The following is a 24,680-nucleotide window of genomic DNA, read 5'->3' as shown; positions in this document are numbered from 1 at the left end:
TAATGAAGTGCGGTCACAAGGTAACCATACTGTATAACCGAACGCAAGTTAATAAAATTTAATTGCTAAAATCCTGAATTCAAACAATACCTGGTTCCATCGAGACAGTGTTCTGAAATCTTCCTCGGCTCACAAGGGTCTTGAGGCCTCTGTAAAGAAATACAGAACTTGCGTTTATCAGAACAGTTTAATTAGATAATAACACGCACCAAGAGGATTAAGTAAGTGGTAAGATAGAAGACCAGACAGTCCTTACAAGTTTTCCAGTGTAGGTCTGTTCCAGTCTGGTAAGAGAATGGCAGCTCCAGACAGACACCCACAGATGATGTTTAGACACTGCTGAAGCTCCTCCCTGAAGACGTAAAATCGCAGATCATGTTAGGTTTCACACTAAAACAACCCGTCCCTCTTTCACTCTAGTAAGTGCATGTTTACCTGTTCTTCATTCCTTGACTGTCCACAGCCCTCTATTTTCTCGTATGTTTATTCGATCTTTGAACGCGCGGATAGAATCACGAGAGAACTGGACGTGAAGTGGGAAACGAGAAAAAAACATCTTCGTTTGGCTCGCTTTGCTCACACCCATCGTGCTCCGCGCTCGCTTCGCTCACTTTTACTTTGGCGTACGTTGAAAAATAGGCAGGCTGTGAAAAGTCTACTTCACTGCTAAGAAAAAGCAGAGCTTTATGACTTAATTGGCCAATGCTATAAATGTTCTGTAGCACAAAGCACTCTACTCTCCCTGGGTGGGATGCTAGCACATTTAAAAATTAACTCATGCTTTTAGCTGAGCGTCTTCGAGCTACGATGCAGCTGGGAAGTTTGAAGAACACCACTACAAATTACAACTTGGCAAACAGGCGCATGCAAAATATGATTCTTTCTGTTTTTCAATGTCTTAACTTTTGTAAATACCTTGACTACTTAGAAGATTTCTTCAGTCTGTAAATCCAGCAATTACCCCTTAAGAGGAACTGATATTATATCCCTACCTAAAATAATGTACAGCTACTTATGGCTTTACCTATATTGGTTACCAGGCGGCTAAATCCTGGAACACACTTCCAAATCAATATCGTACAATTACAGACTTTAACACCTTCCGCAAATGAATTTTGTCCTGTAATATTACACAAATTTATCTATTTTGTTCCAATTTTTCTTTCATTATATCTTATTTCTTTACTTACATTAGGTAGCTCAAAGAAATTAGATATAAAACTTGAAACATTTTGTCAGACAATGTGTGATGACTGACTGTTATTCCAGTACTGCAAACGGCGGTGAAAAAGGGGACCACTATACATGTATATGAAGTTTAGAGCAAACGATTCTGTCAAAATGCTGGGGGGAATTTGACTTACCTTGAGAGTGTCAATGATTCATCCAGGAATGTTTCCAGCCTCGTCAGCACTGGTTGTAGAAACGTGTCCAACAGCTCCTTTGCTAAAAGCTTCTCCTCCTCGGATGGTATGTGCCACTGAATGTTTAGGTCAAAAAGGTCTCCTGGTTTTCCCCAGTCCTATACGCATCGTTAAAAAACACACAATTATTTTCCTACAATGAATAAGGTCTATATAGAACAAACTTGACTCTTTGTGTGTAGTTCTGTTTCAAAGTTACCTACACTGTTATTTCAAAATGAGCGGAAGATTGATCGTATAATTATGTAAATCACAATGATTTCAACGATCTTTGGCCAGAAGTTGTTGAATCAACCCCTTGAAAAAAATCCTTACCCATTCCATAGACGGTCATTGGAAATTCCAGTGGGGAGGGGGTTTCAAAAGCCAAAAGTTCCTTTAAAGAAAACTATAAAATTAATCCAAACTGAAATTTCTAGAGGGTTTAGAGGGGAGGGGTTCCAAGACTAAAAGCCATTCTTTGGAGGGGTATGGTATTCAGTAGAACACATTAGTGAAGTCTTCTTTAGAAAAAAATACAATTTAACATTTTTCCCGTCTGACTAGCCTGAGAGCAGGCTAATCCTGTCTGATGTGCTGTTTCTTTGCCTTTGGTTAGGTAAAAACCCTACAATTTTTTCTCAGGGCGTAAATTTGTGTATATCCACAGTGACAAACGTATCATATGTCAAGATTTGTTGTCTAATCTTCACCTGAGCACATCCGAGGTACCATATCAAAATGCTGATGATAACTACACGCGAGTTGTAGGCTGTCAAGACAGTGATATTCCGCGAGCGACAAGTCGAGAAAGGTCGATGTTCTTCTTTACCCACGGTCACACAAGTCCTATTGGAGAGGTTACGAATGACGTTTATGGTAAACGGCAAACGACAAAAATGAAACTTTTGCCACCTATCTTCAGCTGTTTTGTACAGTAGAGTGAAAATATTTGTATTTGCTGTGAATAGAAAGAGACGTTTTTCCACTTTTGTGTGAACCATTTAAGATTAGAAGAAAAAAAAATACATCGTTTGCCGTATATGTGATGACTAAGCTCGCTAGTGACTCGTATCAACTTGTGATACGGACTTGAAAGTTAAACGTATACAAAAGCGAGCTCACCCTAATAAACAGATGCTATGTCGGTGGTGTTCCAAAGTCAACCAACACGCTCCTCCACTCCATGGGGTAAATCTTAGTCAGTGGCCATAACCTGTGCTCCAGGAGCTGCAGGGAAACAAGAAAAATGCTGGTCAGATATAAAAAAAAAAATAAAAAAAAGAGGAATTTGAAGTGGCACATCCCACGGAAATCAGTTGAATATCAGATGTTATTCTGTACAAAAATCTTGGAAATAAGGGACACTTTTAATTTAGCCAAAAACTCCGAAAATTTCGAAAAGGGGACACATGGTACGGAAATTTCTTGGGAAAGTTTCCAAAAAATCCGAAATTGTTGAAATTCTCTGACGGCAAGCAACACAAAGCGCGCGAACTTGACATGATTACCCTTAGAAATCATGCACCGCTGTCATACGTGACATGATTACCCGTGACCTTGAATGTCCTAAACATGATTATTGTATAGTCTGCAGCTAGATGACGTCACAGGTGCTGATTTCGAAAATTCACTGTACGCTTTCGGCCAATCAGAAAAGAGAAAGTGAGTTCAATGTACAATAACATATAATATTGGTAAATATAATGGAGTGAACTCATTCATTCATTCATTCTATTTATTTTCCTTTTTGCCTAATATAGTAATTATTTATAAATATTTCAATGTATGGCGAGGTGACCTCTAGAAACCACCAGGCTTTTAGGTTACTTACTATAGCTCCCAGAGTAGCTGCTTCTTTGCACTTGAGGTGAATGGTTGATTTAATTGCCGCAATGAGTTTATCTTTATACTGTAATGATCCACTGGAACGCACAACCTGAGGGAAACAAGTTAAAATAGATGAAATATATTGCCGCTGAGCTCAGCAAGAAGAAAATTAGTTTAAAGACTGTACTAGGATTCGTTTTTAGCATCGGTCAAAGCTTACAGTACCGCTCAAAAGTAAGTTACCACAGTCTCTCGAGACGCGTCTCGTCTCATTCGAGACTTTTCTCGTTTCTCGTGAGTGCAGTGTAAGTTCCAATGGTTTGCATTGTAGTGACGCACAAAGCGAGTGTTCGAATACTATGATGGAAGCGTTGGGTTTTACAAACTTGCGTTTTCCAATGGCATTGATCATGGAGGCAGATTTCCACATGGGGAATAAGACACGATCATTGCTTCATATTTACAGAGGCCAAAATTTTGTAATTGTAGAGAGAGACTTGCTGAACATCAGAATTTTTGGTTGTTAGTACTACTGTTGTATTCTTTGCAACCACTAGGATCGATTATATGGGTCATTACATGAAGATTACATGAAGACTCGTCTCTGCGTTGGCATGGAAACCCGGTAAATAATGGCTACAACAGAAACCACGTGTGTTTAGAGCTAAGTGTTGAGAATGCAATAAAACACCATAATAATAACAACTAGTCAGAACCAATAGAGAGTTTTCACTCATGTGGCCAACAGTAATGCACATTTACTGGAATATAAATAGAAAGCGTTTACATCAGAAAAGAGTTCAACTCCCACAGGATTGCTTAGGTACATCAACATTGCCGCCATTTCCGCACGTAATGTTTCTTTTTTTACAGAGAAAAATAAATCATTACCAACAGATAATTCTGTTTGTCATGTCATCACAATAATTCTTTCTTGTTAAGAAAGTTTGATTAACAAACAGACTGTAACATGTGTATGTTTGGCTATCAAACATTTGCTCCTTGCCTGGGGTATTGTACAAACACTCAAAATGTCTGGGAAGAGCGAAAATATTAAGAAGGTACGTACGAACCTCCGATAAAATCTGGAGATTCCATAACAGCTGATCATCAACTTCCTCTTCTTCTGCAACCCCTTCCACTGAAAGAAAATATTGAACATATTAACAATATGCAACTTATGCTTCGATGATTTTACACTTAATTGGACATCGTTGTCCTCAAACTTGCCTACCACGAAACGATAATCGTGGTCATGTTATCTAACTCACGCAACGAGAACGTTCTCAAGTTTCAACTACAGCGAATAGCTTTAAGCACTTGCATATCCAGGTAGACTACGGTAACACAAACTAAAGGCCACAGTAACTCACAAGCTGCGATTTTTCTGCCCGATCTGACTGAAATTTTGTTTTAAAAAAGAGGACTTTTTTCCGAGTCTACATAGCCTCATTTCAACACGAGGGGGTTAGGAGAATTCGAGACAGTTATACAAACCCGAGACGCAGTCGGGCTTACAAATCGTAGCTGAATATGCTGGCTTGGTCGGATGAACCAGCCCCGGGGAGCCAGCTTTTCAGGACGTAAAATAGTTGCGTGGAATATGCCTCAGCGCATCTGGGTCCATACCGTCGTTTACAGGCACCAACTACAGGCACCAACTAACTGATCAGGATTTACTTGTCATGTAAGAGAGCGGTTGTAACTTGAGTGTGAAAAGTAATTTGCATTTTCGTGAATTACAAACGTTACATGATTGGCTAAAAATCTCACGCCATTTTGTCATTCAATCAGAAGTGAAACCAAAACCAATCGTCACGCACAAGGTTTCATGCTCTCTGCATTGGCTGCATTAATTTGCTGAGTTATGATTGGTTCATTGGATTGTTTGTGTCCCCGGCACAGGATTTGCCACAGTCATAACTGTGGTTTTTAATGGGAAGGTGTCTTGCATTCCAGTCTATAATAAGATCACACATTGTGGATACAATAATAATTTCCTCTCAATTTTTTTCCAGTTTACAATAATCGTGACTAGTCATCTCTAGCGCTGTAAATACAATGCTTAAATTGAACCTAGCAATTTCTTTCAGAAATAGACTCTTGACCAACCAAAGAGGCGGCGTGGCCTAATGGTTAGGACACTAGATTTGTAATCCGGAGGTCTTGGGTTCAAATCCCTCTCCCTGCCACTAGAATTTGTGTTCAGTGGTCCCTAGTTCAACTCCTACCCGTCTTGTACATGTAAACAGCCAACTGGTCAGCGGCCTCCAACCAGTTGGGATTTGAACAAGTTTTCAGTTCTATTTATAGTATTTATTTCTTGATTTACAGTCTCCCCAGCACACTGAGCAGTGCTAAATACCAGGACACTTGCATAAGAGTCTTTAGTTATTTATTTAACCAAGCAGCTGGAATTTTTTTCAAACTCACCCTAGCAGCCACCCGGCGCATTTCTGATGCCATCTTTCCTGCCTCCTTTGTTTCAAGTACTTTGTTGGTACAAAATGCAAACAGCTGATCAAGAGCACACTGAAATAACAAAAAATAAATACATGCACAGTGAGTAAATTTATGACACTGAACTGGCATGAGGTCCATATAGTGGAAATGTTCGTGGAGCTATGGACAAAGGCGAAGTCTGTAAACTTGCAAAACGAAAAAAGAGACGAATGCTCCCCAACAAGCAACAAGCCAAGCATTGGATCGAGAGTACAGTGTACGTAGTTACTCAGGAAAATTTGGAATGTTTTAAAAAGCTTAAATTTTGCCCCAGGACTCTTCAAGAAGGGTTGTACCTTAGGCCAAACAGAACATTTGCATGGATGCCCACATTTCAAATTCTGGCTAATGAAATTTCCTTGGAAACGAAATCAGCTGGAAATCATAAGACCAGTTATTCTGATTGCACAAAAGAACTTCACCTGAAAAATCTTGGGCAAGCTCTGCATCAGAATAGCATGAGATGTTGAGGCCACGACCATTCCCATCATGCCCTCCAGGGAGTGATGCTGATCAGCTTTCATCGTGGTACTATCCAGTTCTGACGTAATCTCAAATGATGAGTTGTCAATCATTGCAAAACATCTGTAAAACAGAAATATAAATTAAAATGATAACAGACCCAGATATAGTTTAGCACAATGTTGTTGAGGCAAACGTTGTGATCATTGTCACAAACAATTTACTTAATGATAAGGATTATCCAAAAATTACTCTGAGAGAACCCTGGGTTGGATGTTAGTAGTAAAGTCTGCATACGAGCCAAGTGGCCTATCAGACCAGCGCTTATCTCCAGTTTCCGTAGCATGAAACGACCGGGAGTATTTGAACTCCCCCCTAAATGGGATGCTAGTCCATTGCAGGGTGACCCCCAGCATTAAATTTGCCAGTACCCATTTAAACAACTGCATGGAGAGAAGCACTGTGATAGTTAATGTTGGATGTTAGTACCTTGCAAGAATTCTTTAATTAGTATTGGATAAGGGTTACAGCAACACACCAGTTCATGTGGATTGTGAGATGCACTGCACAACACTCAAAGTTTTGACCAAACAGTCAAAATAGAGGAGCTTTCAACAGTTTCAATCAGAAGTCTGTTACGCTAACCATGGGATCAACACATCACTGTACATTTTGAGAACCAGTAAGTGTTGGCAAGATAAAACTACATACATGTACACAAAATGAGAAGTCTAAAGTAAGTCTGATGTCATCAGTTTAAGAATTTACCTGTCCATAAATTGTAGCACAAAGTCTTCAAACTGAGCCATTGCAAGACACAACTCTTTCTCATCCTGCAAAATGTTAATAAGAGTTTAGTAATAAATTGATATGGAGACACGTAGGAGAAAACTGCAACTTGTTGCATGAATGTAAAAAATATATTAATAGTAATTTTCTTGGCAACTTTATTTGTAACGTAGCCACATTATATGTATTTTCGCAAAATTTAACGCAAGTACTAATCTCTGCTTACAAAGGGTAACTACAAAAACATAGTTAAAACCATAAAATTGATGAAAGCAGCAAAGAACATGGAAAACATTACTGTAACCTCTGTCATTTCTACAACTCCCACAGCCTCTAAACAGTCCACAACAGGCACCAGACAAACAACGGTGGAAATGAACATAAGCGTGCCCTACAAAAATGAACACATTGAGAGTACCATAACTAAGTATTATACCTTGTACATCTACTGGTACTACAATAAAATACAAATCCACTCACTGAAAGTCATCTTATCAATTACAAGACAGTGTAACACAGCATACTGTACATGGAGGAGGCCCTTACTATCTTGAAACTTTTGAGCAAAATGAAAAATTGTTCAAGTTGGTGGATCAGGTAACAAACCATCACTTACACATGTAAGGATGCAACCTTAAACAATAATTAGAGAGAAATTGCATTACTACAGTGCAATGTTTGATAGCTTTTTACCATAGTATGTCAAACATCGGACTTAAAAGACCTCGGTCACAGTTTTTCACTATGGACCTCTCAGCCGACAAATAACATATAGTCCTCTCACAAACCACAAGCTTGACCTGCTGATCTCAATTATTTCAGACATCTACACTCACCAAAGCCTTCCTAAAGTCATAAGGATCGATTCCAGGGAGCACCAGCTGTAGCAATGGTAGAACATGGCTGTGGCCAGCCAGGTATGACTCATCTGCCCTGACAAGTGCCCTGACTACAGACGTTACACAGTTTAAAGTGGCAGTCAACTGATGAGGTTCTGTCAGGGTACCCAAAACCACATATACATGTAACCTTTGACAAGACAGTACACACTCTAATGTTATTGGTCTGTATTGGAGGATGTTAAAGATAGAATTTACTTGACTAACTTTCTAATGTCATGTCTACATGTGTGGCTTGTCAACCTCCTTGATTAAAACAGCATTAAGGCAAAACAATCCTAAGCAATATATTCAAGAATTCATTGACTGTTTTTCAAGGAGAGGTATGGAAATACTTAAGCTCCAAATTGATCATATTATTTGAGGGGTTTGAACAACATTGCCCACTTGAGGAAGGCCCAGGAAAGGCTAAAATATGAGAGACGCACTAAACTCATTACTGTAAAAGTACTAAAATATTACATTTTGGCCAACTAAACCTTACCTGTCTAATAGAATTGAAAGAACTATGTCTGGTTTGATCAGAGCCAGATTTTAGAGTGCCCCAGCAGCATCAAAGCTTCCACTCTTGTTAAACACTGCTAGCATGATGGCAGGCTTGAGGCACTCTACAAAATGCTGTCAGGTCATCATCCTTCAGCTTAGATTCTTCTGGAATGGGGGTCTCCCAAGAAGTCTTTGGAAATCTCCCTCTAATGAAAAAAGAAATTAAACAATTTATGGTGGTACATGTAAGTTTAACATAGTTAAATGTAAGTAAAACTATTGTATACATGCATATGTACATACATACATATACTGTATTTAATACTTCATTTCCTCTCAAATTTTTAAGTAGCTAAAATACGTAAAATAAGCTAATACACATACATGTAGCTTTAGCAAGGTGAAATTCAGATACAGTGGCCATACAGTCATGTAAATCATCAACATGTACATGTGGTTGTAACGTGCAAACAAGTACGTGTAGTGTGATGTCTGAATAAAATTCCATCAAAACTGAACATTGGATACAATGTACCTTAATTTTTGTCCTTCCAGAGTTTTAACAGGATTAATGGTCATTGGATATCAGCCATTTAAATACACACCAACTCAACTGGGGGTAGCTGGATCTTTATTGCCCAAGACCATACGCGATGCTCCCCCTAACAGGCATGTAAATAGAAGAACAAAAAAAATTACAGATTTGCACTAAATTCTAATAACGTTGATTGCTCACTGATTGCAAAGGGAATGCTTACTAATATGGCAACTGTCCACTTATACTTGCTGGGCATGGCATGGAATTTTTGCTGCAGTATTCAATTGTGACAAACAAGTCTATCACTCACATAACATGCACAACAAACATGGTGAACAAAATCTGTCTTGTACATGAACACGTACATGTATGTGTCAAGTCTTCATGCGGTCATATTAATCACAGAATTTCAAATTACAGTTTAAGCTAATAATACTAATATTACTACTTTCATCAAGCGCTTTAAACAAACAACAGTTCCAAGTTATACACAAACAAGCAAAAACTGGAAAATGAATAAAGTTATACAACTCAGGGGTTTCGTTCTCACAGGCAGGTGAAACCTTTCAAACTGAACTTCTTTATAAGAAAACTTTACCTAGTAGATTGTCAAACCAGGTAAGCAAAATCTTCCTCACAGCCAGTTAATTTGTGCAGTGCCCGGCCCTTAATGAAACCTCTGATGTCTGCATTTATGATCAATAAACAAATTACTACCTACTTGAACCCATTGTTGTGCTTTTCAGGCAAGAGTGTTGTTGGCAAAAACAGGGAAAAGTAAAACATTGCTTTGCTAAATGTAACATCATAAGGACGCATCAACAACTCCACTCATTGAGCATCTCTTGGGTGGAGTCTTCTGAAAAATACCTGAAAACAAGACAGGCAGGTTCAATGTTGTTCTGATCCAGTACATAAGAAGAGCACTACCATTTCACTCTGGTTTTGGTAATATGCAGTTCACCTGGGAAAATAGTCCACTTTAAAGTTAACCAAGGCTGCTGAATAACAAGACTAAAGATGTATCTGTACAGTTGTCTCCATCTGAAGTGAAATATTTGTAAATATGGGTGAGAGCATGAACTAAGGGCAACTCTGCATGTTGTTTCATCTTACACTTCATCACTTTGGTGCTGGTATTTTGTGGATAATTCACTTCAGATTGAGGGATCTATGTCACTATGTCACGGTTTGCACATTGAAAAGTTAAACCTAAATTTTTCAAGTTTGTCATTTGAAATTTGTGTCAATCCCTTCCTTACAGTATTTCTTTATTGTTTATTATTACATGTAGCTCTTTGGTGTTTTTCTATATTTTAGCTAATAAACTATTATTTTCAGGTTTTCTTCAATTTAAAGGTAATAAATTGTGTACATGGCCAAAGAGACTGACACAGTACATATACCTGTACAGATGATGTTGCACATGACCCTTTTTATTCAGCAGTCTCAATTAACTCAAAACTGGACTATTGCCGCAATACAGACACGCTCTCAACTTGAACTGGGATGCTACCCTATTGTATCTAATCCCCTGCAATTCTTATGGTTGTCTTCAGCAGACAGTGCACTCTTGTAAACCTAAATCAAACTCTTGAATAAGTGATGTTAGTGCTTAAACTCAGACTGTCTAGTAATTGATTTAATATTTGAAGTATGGGTCAAGTAAAGGGTAGTTTAAAATCCCTGTTTCTTGAAACAGTTTTGCAGTTAACTAAATGTACATGTTGATTAGACAGAATTTGTGTGCATGTAAAATCGTCCCATAGTAACATGGTACATGTACAAATGCTACATTCTGTAGATAGGTACATTTACACAGTGTGCCATACTATTTAAAAATATACCCAATCAGAATAGAGTAAAGGTGTTGTATACTCGACAGTAATACATCTAACTTTCCCAGCATGTGCCGAGTTAATTGTGTTTGCCACTGTATTTCCTATGGCATGGTATTAAAATAATAGTTACATGCAACATGTTCTTTGGTATACCTGTACTACATGTATGAAATATCCTACTTGGCACTTGTATGATCTTCTTGGTATACAAACTCACCAACAAATCTTGTGTGTAAACCAAGGAAATGCAAGTGACTCATGGGATATTCCATGGTAAACCCTTCAAAAAACACTGCATAACTAGTATACTGTACATTTTGTACAACTTAATTACACTCTTGAAACACGGACCACATGCTTCACTGTCTCTTTAAGTTCTCTGGTAGATAATAGAAAATAATAAATAAAAAAGTTTGTTATTATTCACGTGTCATACACATAACACTTAAAACAATACAGACTGTAAAGGTGTGAGACTGGAGGACGACGTTCTTTCGCTGTATCAGCAGCAAGACTTTGGAATAATGTGCCTCTAAATACCAGAAAATCAGACTCTGATAAGTCCTTGAAAACTCATTTATTTAAAACGATCTTTGCAGCGCAGCAACATTTAGACAATTTTAGGATTTAGCTTTTGTATCTATTTATATCTATATTAAACGGAAGTTTCTAATATTATTGTTATTCAACTATTCACATCTCTCGTAACTTTAGGTTTTTCATCTTTGTTATATTATATATTTGTATTCATAGTATTGTTCATTTTTCAGTATGTTTGTATTTTATTTTCCGAGGGCCACAAGTTTATTAGACTTTGGCTATTAACTGTTAACCCTCCTTAAATAAAGTCTTCATTATTATTATCATTATTAGTAATTATTATTATTATTATTATTAATATTATCATTATTATTATTATTATTATTCTAACTATTAAAAGGGCCTCCAGGTGAGTTGTTAACCAAGTACATGTAATGTTCACTTTTATTACTATCATTATAATAAAAAATTTTAATATTTTTGCTTCAACTTTCACTTGTGTAATCAAGTATAAAATGTACATGTATAGTATTTAACATACTCTAGGCAAGAAAATCAAATGTTCTTGGGTCATGGCCCAAGCCACACTTCATTGCCCACTGAACCCTGTGGCATGATATTATGCATGTGGGGATCGAAATTTGTAAAAGTTGAGCTTAAATCTTTAACTTGTATTGGAAATCCACTTTATAACAATTTCACACACAGGAAGTGTTGAAAGTCTTATATTAAACAATTGGTTTATGAGCTTGAGATTTCTATCATGTGATAGCGGACGAGGGCACAAATTGTCTTGAATTGCACAAGAAAAGCATCAAAAGGTCTCAAAACTTACACGGGATGTTTCTTCAGTCCAGCCACTTCATATTTTGAATGAAATGTAAAGTCCACCAGGTCATAAAGAGATCGCCATGGCAGAAGAAGGTCATCTCTTGATATAAGTTCTCACTTCCTAAAGGGAATTGATAGAAAGTAGAGAAGTTACATGATGTACTTAATAAGACTAGGTATGTGCATGTACATGTATACCTTCACAAATGTTTTGAATTAATTGTCGCTTGGCTTTGAATTTATTATACACAATGCAAGTGAGAACCAACCAAGTCAGAGACACCATGTGAATCTCAGTAATCAATAGCATCATGCAACGCCTGTGAACATTCAGCTACAATATGTTGTGGCCAGTACGGGCAACACTTACACCATAACTCTGTGTCTGTTGCATGAAATGAATAGGAGTATTTCTCTTCCCTTCTGGATAGAATGCTATTGAAAATAGATGTACATGCACCTACGGGTTATCAAGGCTGTGATCAAAGGAAATGAAATCCTGGGTGCCCAGCACTTAAGCTTATTTGAAAAAAGTAAGTTTTTCCAGTTGCCCAAAGGCCAAAGTTAGTGGCCTGTGGCACCTGGCCACCTCTAGAGCACAGCCCTGGAACTTATGGTGCTAATCTTATTTTATTTTATCCTCCGTGTGTAATGAAATGAATTTATACCCTTACTTGAGGGAAGGCATCGGCATCCTACCTGAGGCCTGTCTAAATTACAAACGTGTATACTGGGACTCAGTCAGCCTCATTGCACAACGATTTTGTAATCGAAATTTCACCGCATGTACCTATATCTGTACACGTACCTAAGTTCGATAGATACTTAATCACTGGCTGCTGGTAAAAGTGCAATCACACTAGTATATTCAGCGTGCATTTTACTCTTAGTATTCACTGTATGCAATAGCCAGCAATCGCAAGCACTATTGGCATTTTGGCAGTTTTACCGATTCGTTGTGATCCTCGAACGCTCCTTGATAACAAGTATGGCAGACCAGAAAGAAGAGGACAAACGAATCATTACATGCTCGGCATGCAAGATTCCCCACAGCATCCACATTTGTGGTCTGCCTGGACCTCACTGCCCGGGTACGCAAGGCCTCCCAGCTACCGAGGCGTCAACCAGCTCTGAAAATTTTGCAGGAGTCATCAGGCGCGGAAAACGAACTCGCCAGCGCAGCAGCGGATCAAGCCCATGTTGCAAGCGACATTACCGTCGATGAGGAAGCTATGCTACAGGCGAAACTAAAGCAACTCCACATCACGGAACAGGCTCTCCAAAAGACAAACCGAGTGGCTTTGCTTAAAAAGGCCATCAAACAGTGGCTTGCTATGCTTTCTGAGAGCTCGCAACCGAGTTCGCTAACCATACGAGTCCGCCAGTTGTACAATCGGCCGGTTTGGAAACGGCTAACACGAAGGAGCAAGTGCCCCCACAGCTGCCGCTGGACGAACTTCTTGCCGCCGCCAAACGGAGAATACTGAAAAACATCTGGTGAGGGTCGAGGGGAAACTACATGTAATAGCATACAGTGTACACCCCTATACACTCCTATACTGCATTGTAGAGGACTATACAGTACGATACATCCTTATACAGCACTATACACAACTATACAGCACTATACACAACTATACAGGACTATACACCCCCAACAAGCACTATACAGCGCTATACAATCCTATACAGCGCTATACACCCCTATACAGCACTATACATCCCTATACAGCACTATACACCCCTATACAACGCTATACACCCTATACATCACTAGACAACACATACAGCACTATACACCCCTAAACAGCACTATACAACCCCATAGAGCACTATACACCCCTATAGAACACTATACACCCCCATACAGCACTATACAGTCCTATACAGCACTATACACCCCCATACAGCACTATACACCCCTATAGAGAACTATACACCAATATACAGCACTATACACCGCTATACAACAGTGTACACCCCTATACAGAACTATACACCCCTATATAGCCCTATACACTCCTATATAGCACTATACACCGCACTATACACCGATACGGCACTATACACCCCTATACAGAACTATACACCGCTATACAACACTATACACCCCTATACAGCACTATACACTCCTATAACGCGCTATAAAACCCTATACAGCACTATACACCACTATACAGCCAAATACAGCACTATACACCCCTATACAGCCCTATACACCCCGATACGGCACTATACACTCCTATACAGCACTATACACCGCTATACAACACTATACACCCCTATACAGTACCATACACCCCCATACAGCATTATACTGCACTATAAACGTTATACAACATTATACACTCCTATAGAGCACTAGACACTCCTATAGAGCACTATACATCGCTATACACCCCTATACGGCACTATACACCCCTATACAGCACTATACACCCCTATACAGCGCTATACACCCGTATACATCACTATACAGCCCTATAAAGCACTATACACCCCCATACAGCACTATACACCTACATACAGCACTATACACCCCCATAAAGCACTATACACCCCTATGCAGCACTATACACCGCTATACAACACTATACACACCTATACAGCAGTAGACAACAGTATAAATCACTATACACCCCTATACAGCACTATACACCCCTATACAGCACCAAAAACTTGTATACAACACTGTACACCCCTATACAGCACTATACACCTCTATAAAGCGCTATAAAACCGTATACAGCACTATACAGCACTATACATCCCAATACAGCACTATACACCCCTATGCAGCACTATACGTTACTATACACCACTACACACTATACACCACTATACAACACTATACACCCCTATACAGCACTAGACACCCCTATAAAGCACTATACACCGCTATACAGCGCTATACACCTATACAGCTTTATACACCCCTGTACAGCACTATACACCCCTATTCAGCACTATACACCCTTATATAGCACTATACACCCTATACAGCACTAGACACCCTTATATAGCACTATACACCCCTATACAGCACTATACACTCCTGTACAGCGCTATACATCCCTATACGGCACTATACACCACTATATAGCACTATACATTCCTTTACAGTACTATACACCCCTATACAGTACTATACATCCCTATACAGCACTATACACCCCTGTACAACACTATACACCCCTAAACAGCACTATACACCCCTATACAGCAACGTACGCCCCTATACAGCACTATACACTCCTGTACAGCACTATACATCCCTATACAGCACTATACACCCCTGTACAACACTATACACCCCTAAACAGCACTATACACCCCTATACAGCAACGTACGCCCCTATACAGCACTATACACTCCTGTACAGCACTATACATCCCTATACGGCACTATACACCCCTATAGAGCACTATACACCGCTATACATCGCTATACACCCCTATGCAGCACGATACACCCCTATACAGCCATATACACCCCTATATGGCAATATACACCCCTACATAGCACTCTTCATTCCTTTACAATACTATACACCCCTATACAGTACTATACATCCCTATACAGCACTATAAACCTCTATACAGCACTATACACCCCTATATAGCACTACACATCCCTATACAGCACTATACACCCTTCTACAGCACTATACACCCCTATACAGCACTATACACTCCTATATAGCACTATACACCCCTGTACAGTACTATACATTCCTATACAGCACTATACACCCCTGTAGAACACTCTACAGCCGTAAACAGAACTATACACCCCTATACAGCACTGTACACCCCTAAACAGCACTATACACCCCTGTACAGTACTATACATTCCTATACAGCACTATACATCCCTATACAACACTATACACCCCTATACAGCACTTTACATCCCTATACAGCTTAAAACACCCCTATACAACCTGATACAGACACTGTACAACACGATACATTTCTAAAACACGTATTCAGCCCTATACATTCCCAACCACCTCTATACAACCCTATATAGCGCTATAGATTACTATACATCCTTATGCAGGACCTCTCGTGCAAACAAAAAAAAACCTCTTTAACGCGAACGACTGCTAAGCAGGCTGAATTAAGTGGCTTTAGGTTTACAGGACTTTTAAATATTCATTGTTTGGGTTTTCCAATTATTGATTAACAACTTCTGTATTGTTCTTACCACGAACAGTACTTATGAATAGAATACACCTTGGCCGTAGCTCAGGTTAAGGGATGGGGTTATTCGAATAGGACTAATGATGGCTAATATATTAGGCTTGAATCCCCATTTCAATCTATTTTTAAATAATAAACTATAATTGTCAAGGTAAAATTTGTTTTCTAGATGCTTTGATGCTAGGGAATAGAACAATAGCGATCACCTTGTTCAACCTTCTCAGCTAATAGTTTTCTTAACCTTTCAAAGATATCAAGTAAAATATCTTCCGTTTGTTGAGTTGACAGTCGATAGTTGATTTTTATTTAAGAAAAATGACATCCATCCGACAGTATGGCCAGTCGTTTTGCCATTTTTCAAATGCAAATACATAGTAAACCGTGTACATATAATTAAATTCCATGTTGCCGTGCATCTGCTCAGTATTAGTATAAATCTGCCAGCGTTCTATTACGAATGCCGTGAGCTTATTGGCTACGCTACTCACTATCTATTCTGTGGTAGATAGTGAGTAGAGTAGCAGTATTCGCTTATTAACAAAATGACAACCGCTTCAATGAAAAACAGTTTCTAGATGTATCTATGTATAGTGTTATGGGTGTTATGTTATGTATAGTGTTAGCTATAGTTTTGTGGGTGTCTAGTGCTATATGGGGGCGTCTACTGCTGTATAGGGGTGTATAGTGCTATATCAGGGTGTATAGTGCTGTATAGGAGTGTATACTGCTGTATAGTACTGTATAGGGGTGTATAGTGCTGTATAGTGCTGTATACGGTGTATAGGGGTGTATAGGGGTGTATAGTGCTGTATAGGGGTGTATAGCGCTGTATGGGGTTGTATAGTGCTGTATAGTGTTGTATAGTTGTGTATAGTGCTGTATAGTGCTGTATAGGGGTGTACAGTGCTGTATTTGGGTGTATAGTGCTGTACAGGGGTGTATAGTGCAGTATAGTGGGGTATAGTGTTGTATAGGGGTGTGTAGTGCTGTATAGGGGTTTATAGTGCTGTATAGGGGTGTATACTGCTGTATAGGGATGTATAGTGCTGTATATCGGTGTATAGTGCTGCATAGGGGTGTATAGTGTTGTATAGTGTTGTTTAGGGGTGTATAGTGCTGTATTGGGGTGTATAGTGCTGTATTTGGGTGTATAGTGCTGTATAGGGGTGTATAGTGCTGTATTTGGGTGTAGGGTGCTGTGTAGGGCTGTATAGTGCTGTATAGTGGGGCAAAGTGTTGCATAGGGGTGTATAGTGCTGCATAGGGGTTTATAGTGCTGTATAGGGGTGTATACTGCTGTATAGGGATGTATAGTGCTGTATATGGGTGTATAGTGCTGTATAGGGGTTTATAGTGCTATATAGGGTTGTATACTGCTGTTTAAGGATGTATAGTGTTTTATAGGGGTGTATAGCGCTGTATAGGGTTGTATAGTGCTGTATAGGGGTGCATAGTGCTGTATAGGGGTGTATAGTGCTTTTATGGGGGTCTATAGTGCTTAAAAGGGGTCTATAGTGCTGTGTTTTGGTGTATAGTGCTGTATAGTGCTGTATAGAGGTGTATAGTGCCTTATAGGGAGGTATAGAGCTTTATTGGGGTGTATGGTGCTGTATAGGGGTGTATAGTACTGCATAGGGGTGTCTAGTGCGGTATAGCGGTGTCTAGTGCTGTATAGGGGTGTCTAGTGCTGTAAAGGGGTGTATAGTGCTGTGTAGGGGTGTATAGTGCTGGATAGTGGTGTATAGTGGTGTATAGTGCTGTATAGGGGTGTATAGTGCTGTATTTGGGTGTATAGTTCTGTATAGGGGTGTATAGTGCTGTATAGTGGTGTATAGTGTTGTATAGGGGTGTGTAGTGCTGTATAGGGGTTTATAGTGCTGTATGAGGATGTATAGTGCTGTTTAGGGGTGTATTGGTCGGATAGTATACTTTGCGCTGATACATGAAGTTGATCCTCACTAGATGTTATTTAGATTTCTCCCCGCCAAACAGGCTTGAGCAACATGGTGCCCATCACATCCGGCCCAGCAACTAAACATTCACCGGATGACCCTCTTCAATAACCACAATCCTGAAGCCAGCGTATTTATCCAAGGGTGAGCGTTAATTCCCCTCGGTCATTTGATGCCTCCAAGTACCTATTGCGTTCAGATTTCATTTTCATCCAATTTAGGGAACGGGTATTCCACCTTCCCTTACCTGCTTACCTGCTGTCCCAGGAGAGGATGATGCCTTCGAAAATATGGCGGGTGTAGTAATTTCCAAGGTAAGACACTTTGCGGTTTTCTGTTTTTATTTGCTCTTCTGTGGATTGTTCTTGTACTATCATGAGCAAAATTTACTCCTTTATATTGAAAACTAACTTGCAGCGTAAGGAAGCGTTTTTAGAAGGTAAATTCCAGCACATGGCAATAACATTAACACTACATAGCACAGTCAGTACATAAGCTACTAGATCATTAGGTTGGTCTTCATAGCAAATAGTGTCCAAGAGCAAATAGTTGTGCATGTTTTTGAACGCTAAATTTTAGCACTGTGTTTTAAAGGTGGATTCTGTCGATAAACATAATTTGTGTTAGTGTTTATACGATTTCTTATAGATTACTTGTTGTATTAAAGCCTCGTGGACCATTTTCCAGACTGGGAATACAAATTAATTTTATTATTATTCGCTAATCTGCTAGCATATTAGTGAATAATCTGTAGGTTGAGCACGCAATGCATGATTTCCAAGAGCAATGTCAAGTTCAGGGACAGTGAAGTACAAACGTGGCTTGTCGAAAATAACTGTGTTCGGTGAGATAATGCCAGCGTTTGTCGTTATTTTCTTCAAAACAATGTATAATAAAACAATTATTAGATTCGGTTTTTGTGATATTCAAAATAATCAAGGTCTCAGTTAGTGTTATCAGCCTCAGCCTTTGGCTTCGGCTGATAACCCTTACCTCAACCTTGATTATTCTAGATATCACAAAAACCTCATCCAATAATTGTTTATAAGTGATGCATAGGCTGTCTCATGTAAGTAACTAGGCAAACTGCAAATTATAGCACATTGTATTTAATGTAAACACAACTCGATGCAGAGGATTTCTTGCTGAAATGTTTAGAATTAGTTTGTTTTTCATTTTTCTTTCTTTAAAATTCATTATCAGGGGTTTCAATAAGACTTTTAGCAGGCGGATAGTAGACTATGACAGCCGGGCAAAAAAAATGTGAGGCCCAAAGGGCCTTGCAAAGGTAGGGGGCAGACAAGTTTGAAAGTCTAGACTTACACAGATGCTCGCAAGAGTTTTTAATTCTCTGTTTTTTATGGTGAAAAATTTACCATTAGGAAACCACACAAGCAGGGCTCTGCATTGACTTACGTGATGTGCGAGTTTTCTTCTTTCCATCATTTTAAGAGCGAACTAATAACACAGAATAAAGGTTTTCAGTGTCCTGAGCGTGATATTAAATTCTTTATTCAGTGAAAACAGGTTATATTATTTGTCTGCTATAGGCTTTTGTACATTATGCTTTTTATTTCCCACTAAAACGCTCCCTTAATGCTTCATTTTTCCAACTAAAATGCTCAGTTGTCCCGCAAAAAGCACTAAAATGCTTGTGTAATGCTCCTACATTGGTTTTTTTTCCACAAAGGTGCCTAAACAAACATGGCCGCCCGGCAGGTATATTTTGCAGGTCGCAGGTTGCAGGTTGAAATTTAATTATAACTAGAAAACTGCTGGCACTAAAAATAATTAATAACCTATGTACTCGTCAGGGGTTCTTACATAAAGTAGTTCGCCTCTTTCACATAATGTAAACACGCTGTCATAAATATCGAGGCCTTCTTTGGCAATCTTCTAACTTGCTACGCTATGTACAGAAACCAGAGACTTTGTACGCTTCCCAACATGTTTGTGATCGCACTTGGTTGGAGCGATGTTCTCATGTCCATCGAAAACATGATCGATCCGCTATAAGTACTTATCGATCGACAAGCCGAGACCAGTGAAATCTCTTCAAAGTCATCTGGATGGCCGCTCCACAGATGTTTCCATCATTTCCAAATTTGGCTCGGGTCTTCCCTCAACAACAGAGGATTGCCATGACAAATGAAGGAAATAAATAAAGAGATGAAATAATATAAGATTTTAACCGACGGAATATACTAGCACAAGCTCAGTGTGCTTTCATTTTGGTACTCACAGGGAAGAAACCAAATTCAGCAGATATTTCAGATGATATTTCAGATATTTCTTCAAAAACAATAATTCATTGCAGGCTTAAAATCATAGGAATATACTCTCCTCCCATCGCTTTGGCCGGTTTGGCACTTAGGTGGAAGCGACCCTTCTGAGCGACTGTAAACAGCGTCATGTAACAGTCATGGTAAGTCTACCACCTGTACGTTTCTTTTAAGTGCCAGTAGTTTTCCAGTTATAATTGAATTTCAACCTGCAACCTGCAACCTGCGACCTGCAAAATATACCTGCCGATGGCTGCCTTCAATTTGATTTGACTACCGCTAACCTCTCCTCAGTCTCCACTCCGCTGTATTAGGGTGGCATTTAAAATTTTTTCAATTTTGAATTAAGGCTTCATTTTCTCGTAAAAAAATAACTTTTATTTCTATTTTTTGTGGAAAAAAATAATTTTCTAGGAAAATGCCACTAAAATGCTCGAATAATGCACACTTTGGCTCGCTAAAATGCTAGAAAAAATGCTAGCATAATGTACAAGAGCCTAGTCTGCTGTTTATAGAAAAATGAAACTTGAAACTTGAACTTGGTCACGTGCTGGGCAACCAGTGAAAACAGCAAACCAACTGAGGTGACTATCTATAATTTCGTCGCTTAATTTCTAGGCTTTTGCACTTTATAGATGGAAAAAAAGAACATTCTCAAGTATATTTTTGAAATTATTATGTTACTTTTGCTATAAATATAAATAGCGATGAACTGTGAATCAGTGAGTTCCACAGTAATTGGATTTCACGGTTAATTTCAAACCATTTACTCTTGTGGGGAGATGCGGAAGTACATTTAATATTTCATTATGCAAGTAAAAGGTTTTCAACAAGAAGACTACACACTGTACTAATTAAAACAGAGTCTTTGGTTGAAGTTTCCTGTGTAAATAGATAATATGTAAATAATGCACTTCTCCTAAGCAAGATTATCTGTGAAAAATTTTTTACTTCTCACTTCACAGTGCTACTTTGACATAAAGTACATGTAGCCTGTGCCACTGCCAACGACATACTCAGAAAAGTATTCCAGGTCATCTGGGTTTTAATTCCTTAAGATCTGTTTAAGATTGATTAATCAAAAGTTCCTTTATGCCCGGCAAGCATCTCGATGCAAGCTCAGAGTTTATTGTGATGGCTTTCATTGGGTAAACAAGATATTTACGTCTGCTCCGTGTGCTCAACATCCATTCGTAGGCACTTTGGTATCTTTAAGTTCAGTTCGTAGATCTGAACTTGGAAGCAGAGGAAGGTTTCATGTTGTGTAATTTGTTCATCATTGCAGGCTTGATTTATCAGCATTACCAGTTTTGTCCGGTCAAGTGTTTTTTTCTTGTGTTTTTTTCCTGCCCAAGCTGTCTTTCTTCATGTGTGTTTAGCCGTGATCTGATATAAAATGTTTTGTTCCAGATTATTGGCGTCGGTAGAGTCTGCCATCATTTAACCCTTTACCCCCTAAGGTGAACGGCAGTTTTTCTCAAATCGGCAAATAAAGACACTCTGCCTGTGTACAATATGCCATTTGAAAGCCACTAATCAGCTTATTTAAGAATTGACATCAGCAGCTATTAAAGTGTATATGACACGAAAAATAATTTCTGCTTATTTGAAAGGCCTTTCAAACTACAGAAGAATGGCATTTTTCTTTTTGAAATATCTTTTTTCATTTTAGAGATATTGACGTTTTTCTATTATGCAAATTGGATCAGTGGTGACGTCGTATCGTTTGCAACTAAAAAGTGGAAAATACTGAATAAAGGATATCTCTGGAAATATTGAAGCAGACTTCCTGAAACTTGGCACCACAAATGTGCATCACAAAAGGAACATGACACCCTTAGTGCTGTTGCCATGACAACAGTTTTGCCACTGGTGCTGTCGTAATAAAAACTGAAATTCCCAGTTTTTGTCTTGAACCAAGAACCATCTACCCTACCCAGTCTAATGATGGGAGTAAGACAGTATGGGAACTATGTCTGTTCCAAGTAGGACTTTTTGTCTCACTTTAGAGGTTGCAAATGGGGATTTTTGGTTTTTTGACAGAAAGAGACTGGAACCAAAAGAGTTGCTATGGCAACTGCAGTAAGGGTGTCATTTTGTTCCTTTTGTGATGCACATTTGTGGTGCCAAGTTTCAAGAACACTGCTTCAATATTTCCAGAGATATCGTTTATTTAGTATTTTCCACTTTTTAGTTGCAGACAATAATATTTATGATATCATCACTGATCTAATTTGCGTAAATAGAAAAACGTCAATATCCCTAAAACGAAAAACAATATTTCAAACAGGAAAACGTCATTCTTCTGTATTTTGAAAGGCCTTTCAAATAAGCGGAAATTATTTTTCCTGTCATACACACTTTGAGGAGGTAGATATTTTGAGAGAAATTGCTTTAAAATGGGAAAATGAACGACTTCAAAAATGTATCAATCTTTTACTATATTAGGTACACCCCTAAACTATAGCTTACTTAGCAGCTCTTTGTGTATAGCTTGATATGAAACAAGTCTTGCATTTCATTTGCATTCCGAAAAAGGAACTAAAAACTTCTGGGGGTGGTCAACTATGTCTTGGATGGAAGGGGGTCAAAATTTTATGACTTCAATGAGCAGATCTTCACAAGACAATTTTCATGGCAAAAATTCATAGAAGTCTATCAAATATTCACAAAGTTATGACCTTGTGTGCCAATTTGCACTCTTGGGGGGTAAATTTAAAAGCATCGGGAATAACTCGATCAAACGCACTATTTACTTTTAAAGCACTATTAATATCATGACTGTATTTTAAAGCTTGTCTCATATTCCATTGGCACTTTCTGGTTTATTTTTTATTTAATATCATCAGCATGTCACTGAAACAGATTATGACGCCTTCATTGGCCGCAAGGCGAAGAACCCTAGTGAGAGTATGTAACGAATACTAGGAAAATTTCCTACCATTTCTCTGTGGTACTTACAGTAGAAGCCCTGTGTGTCCTGTCATGCAGGAAAATCTCAAACCAAGACCCTGCGATATTGACCTTACAGGAGAATAATGCCCTAGAATTAGCCAATCAGACCCTTCCCATATGAAAGTTTGTTAAGTACATGTACCCCATCCCCCCAGTTGAAACCTGTTTTCATAGCTTATAAAAGTACAGTCAAACCTGTATTAAGCAGCCACCCTCAGGGAAATGGGAGGTGGCCAATTAAAAGGCATTTGTTTACCTTGAATATTTTTCTTAGTGAACATGGAGTCACTTCAAGGCAGTCATGATAAAAGTGTGTTTGAATGTTTTTATCACTTGTCACCTATTTTGGACTCTTATCTGCCATAGCCTTTTCAAAACAAAGGTAATTTAGTCCGTGCATTTAATTCTGGGGAGCTGTTTAATAGGGGTAAAGACAAGAGAAAAACCCTCACCAGGACGACCAAAAGGTGGCAGTGGACACTTAATAGGGGTTATATTTACAATATTTTACTGACAATAATTTTGGGACTTTGATAACAACTGGCCACTAATAAGGGGTGGCTGCTTAATAGGTGGCTGCTTATATTAAAATAGAGGTACAACTGTACATGTACACGTAATGCCAATCTTTCGGATTATCTGGGAGTCTCCTGGGTAAAGACGGAATCTCCCTGTTTCCCACACAGGTCACAAATGAAAGTGCATAAAGGTGGATAAAATGCATTTTTCAGACATATTTTGGCCAATCAGATTTTTTTGATTTTGATTTTGACCATAACCCTAAGTGGGTATAGGGCCAGTTAGCCAATCAGAACTTTTTTTAAATTTATTGTATGTGAACTTTTACTGCGACTCTACTTCCTTATGTGAAAAACATCCAATATCTAAGCCTCCTGCCTTCTATTCTATTTTACTATTATGTGATTCAGTACTACATGTATGAAACAGACAAAGTCATCAAATTATGTAGTGGGTACACACAGCGTACATGTAAGTGGTCACAGGTTATGATTATAATTATTATAAAAGTATGGATCTGTTTGCACTGAACAAAAATATGTGAAATAACTTTTTAAATTTTTTCTTGCTGCAGGTGAAGTTGTCTGACTTTGGTTTCTGTGCCCAAGTGACAGAAGAAATGCTAAGAAGAAATCCCTTGTCGGC

At 38.7% G+C, this 24,680-nt stretch overlaps 1 pseudogene across 1 annotated transcript in view; it reads right to left on the bottom strand.

Annotated features, from left to right (window-relative positions):
- Positions 1 to 12,815, bottom strand: part of LOC145469190 (proteasome activator complex subunit 4-like) — a 37,874-nt pseudogene extending 25,059 nt beyond the window's left edge. The window contains exons 1-17 of the transcript XR_014042288.1: positions 12,796 to 12,815; positions 12,126 to 12,242; positions 11,085 to 11,129; positions 9,631 to 9,779; positions 8,493 to 8,577; positions 7,823 to 8,095; positions 7,291 to 7,377; positions 6,966 to 7,030; positions 6,158 to 6,320; positions 5,663 to 5,765; positions 5,592 to 5,618; positions 4,307 to 4,410; positions 3,238 to 3,342; positions 2,529 to 2,633; positions 1,365 to 1,522; positions 257 to 352; positions 91 to 149 (exon numbers count right to left, since the gene is read on the bottom strand). The product of XR_014042288.1 is annotated as a proteasome activator complex subunit 4-like (transcript). The remainder of the gene's footprint in view (positions 1 to 90; positions 150 to 256; positions 353 to 1,364; positions 1,523 to 2,528; positions 2,634 to 3,237; positions 3,343 to 4,306; positions 4,411 to 5,591; positions 5,619 to 5,662; positions 5,766 to 6,157; positions 6,321 to 6,965; positions 7,031 to 7,290; positions 7,378 to 7,822; positions 8,096 to 8,492; positions 8,578 to 9,630; positions 9,780 to 11,084; positions 11,130 to 12,125; positions 12,243 to 12,795) is intronic.
- Between the last annotated feature and the right edge of the window lie 11,865 nt (positions 12,816 to 24,680).

The sequence above is a fragment of the Orbicella franksi genome, chromosome 15, assembly GCF_964199315.1.
Source record: "Orbicella franksi chromosome 15, jaOrbFran1.1, whole genome shotgun sequence".
Taxonomy (NCBI): domain Eukaryota; kingdom Metazoa; phylum Cnidaria; class Anthozoa; order Scleractinia; family Merulinidae; genus Orbicella; species Orbicella franksi.
This window is presented reverse-complemented; position numbering and strand designations above follow the sequence as displayed.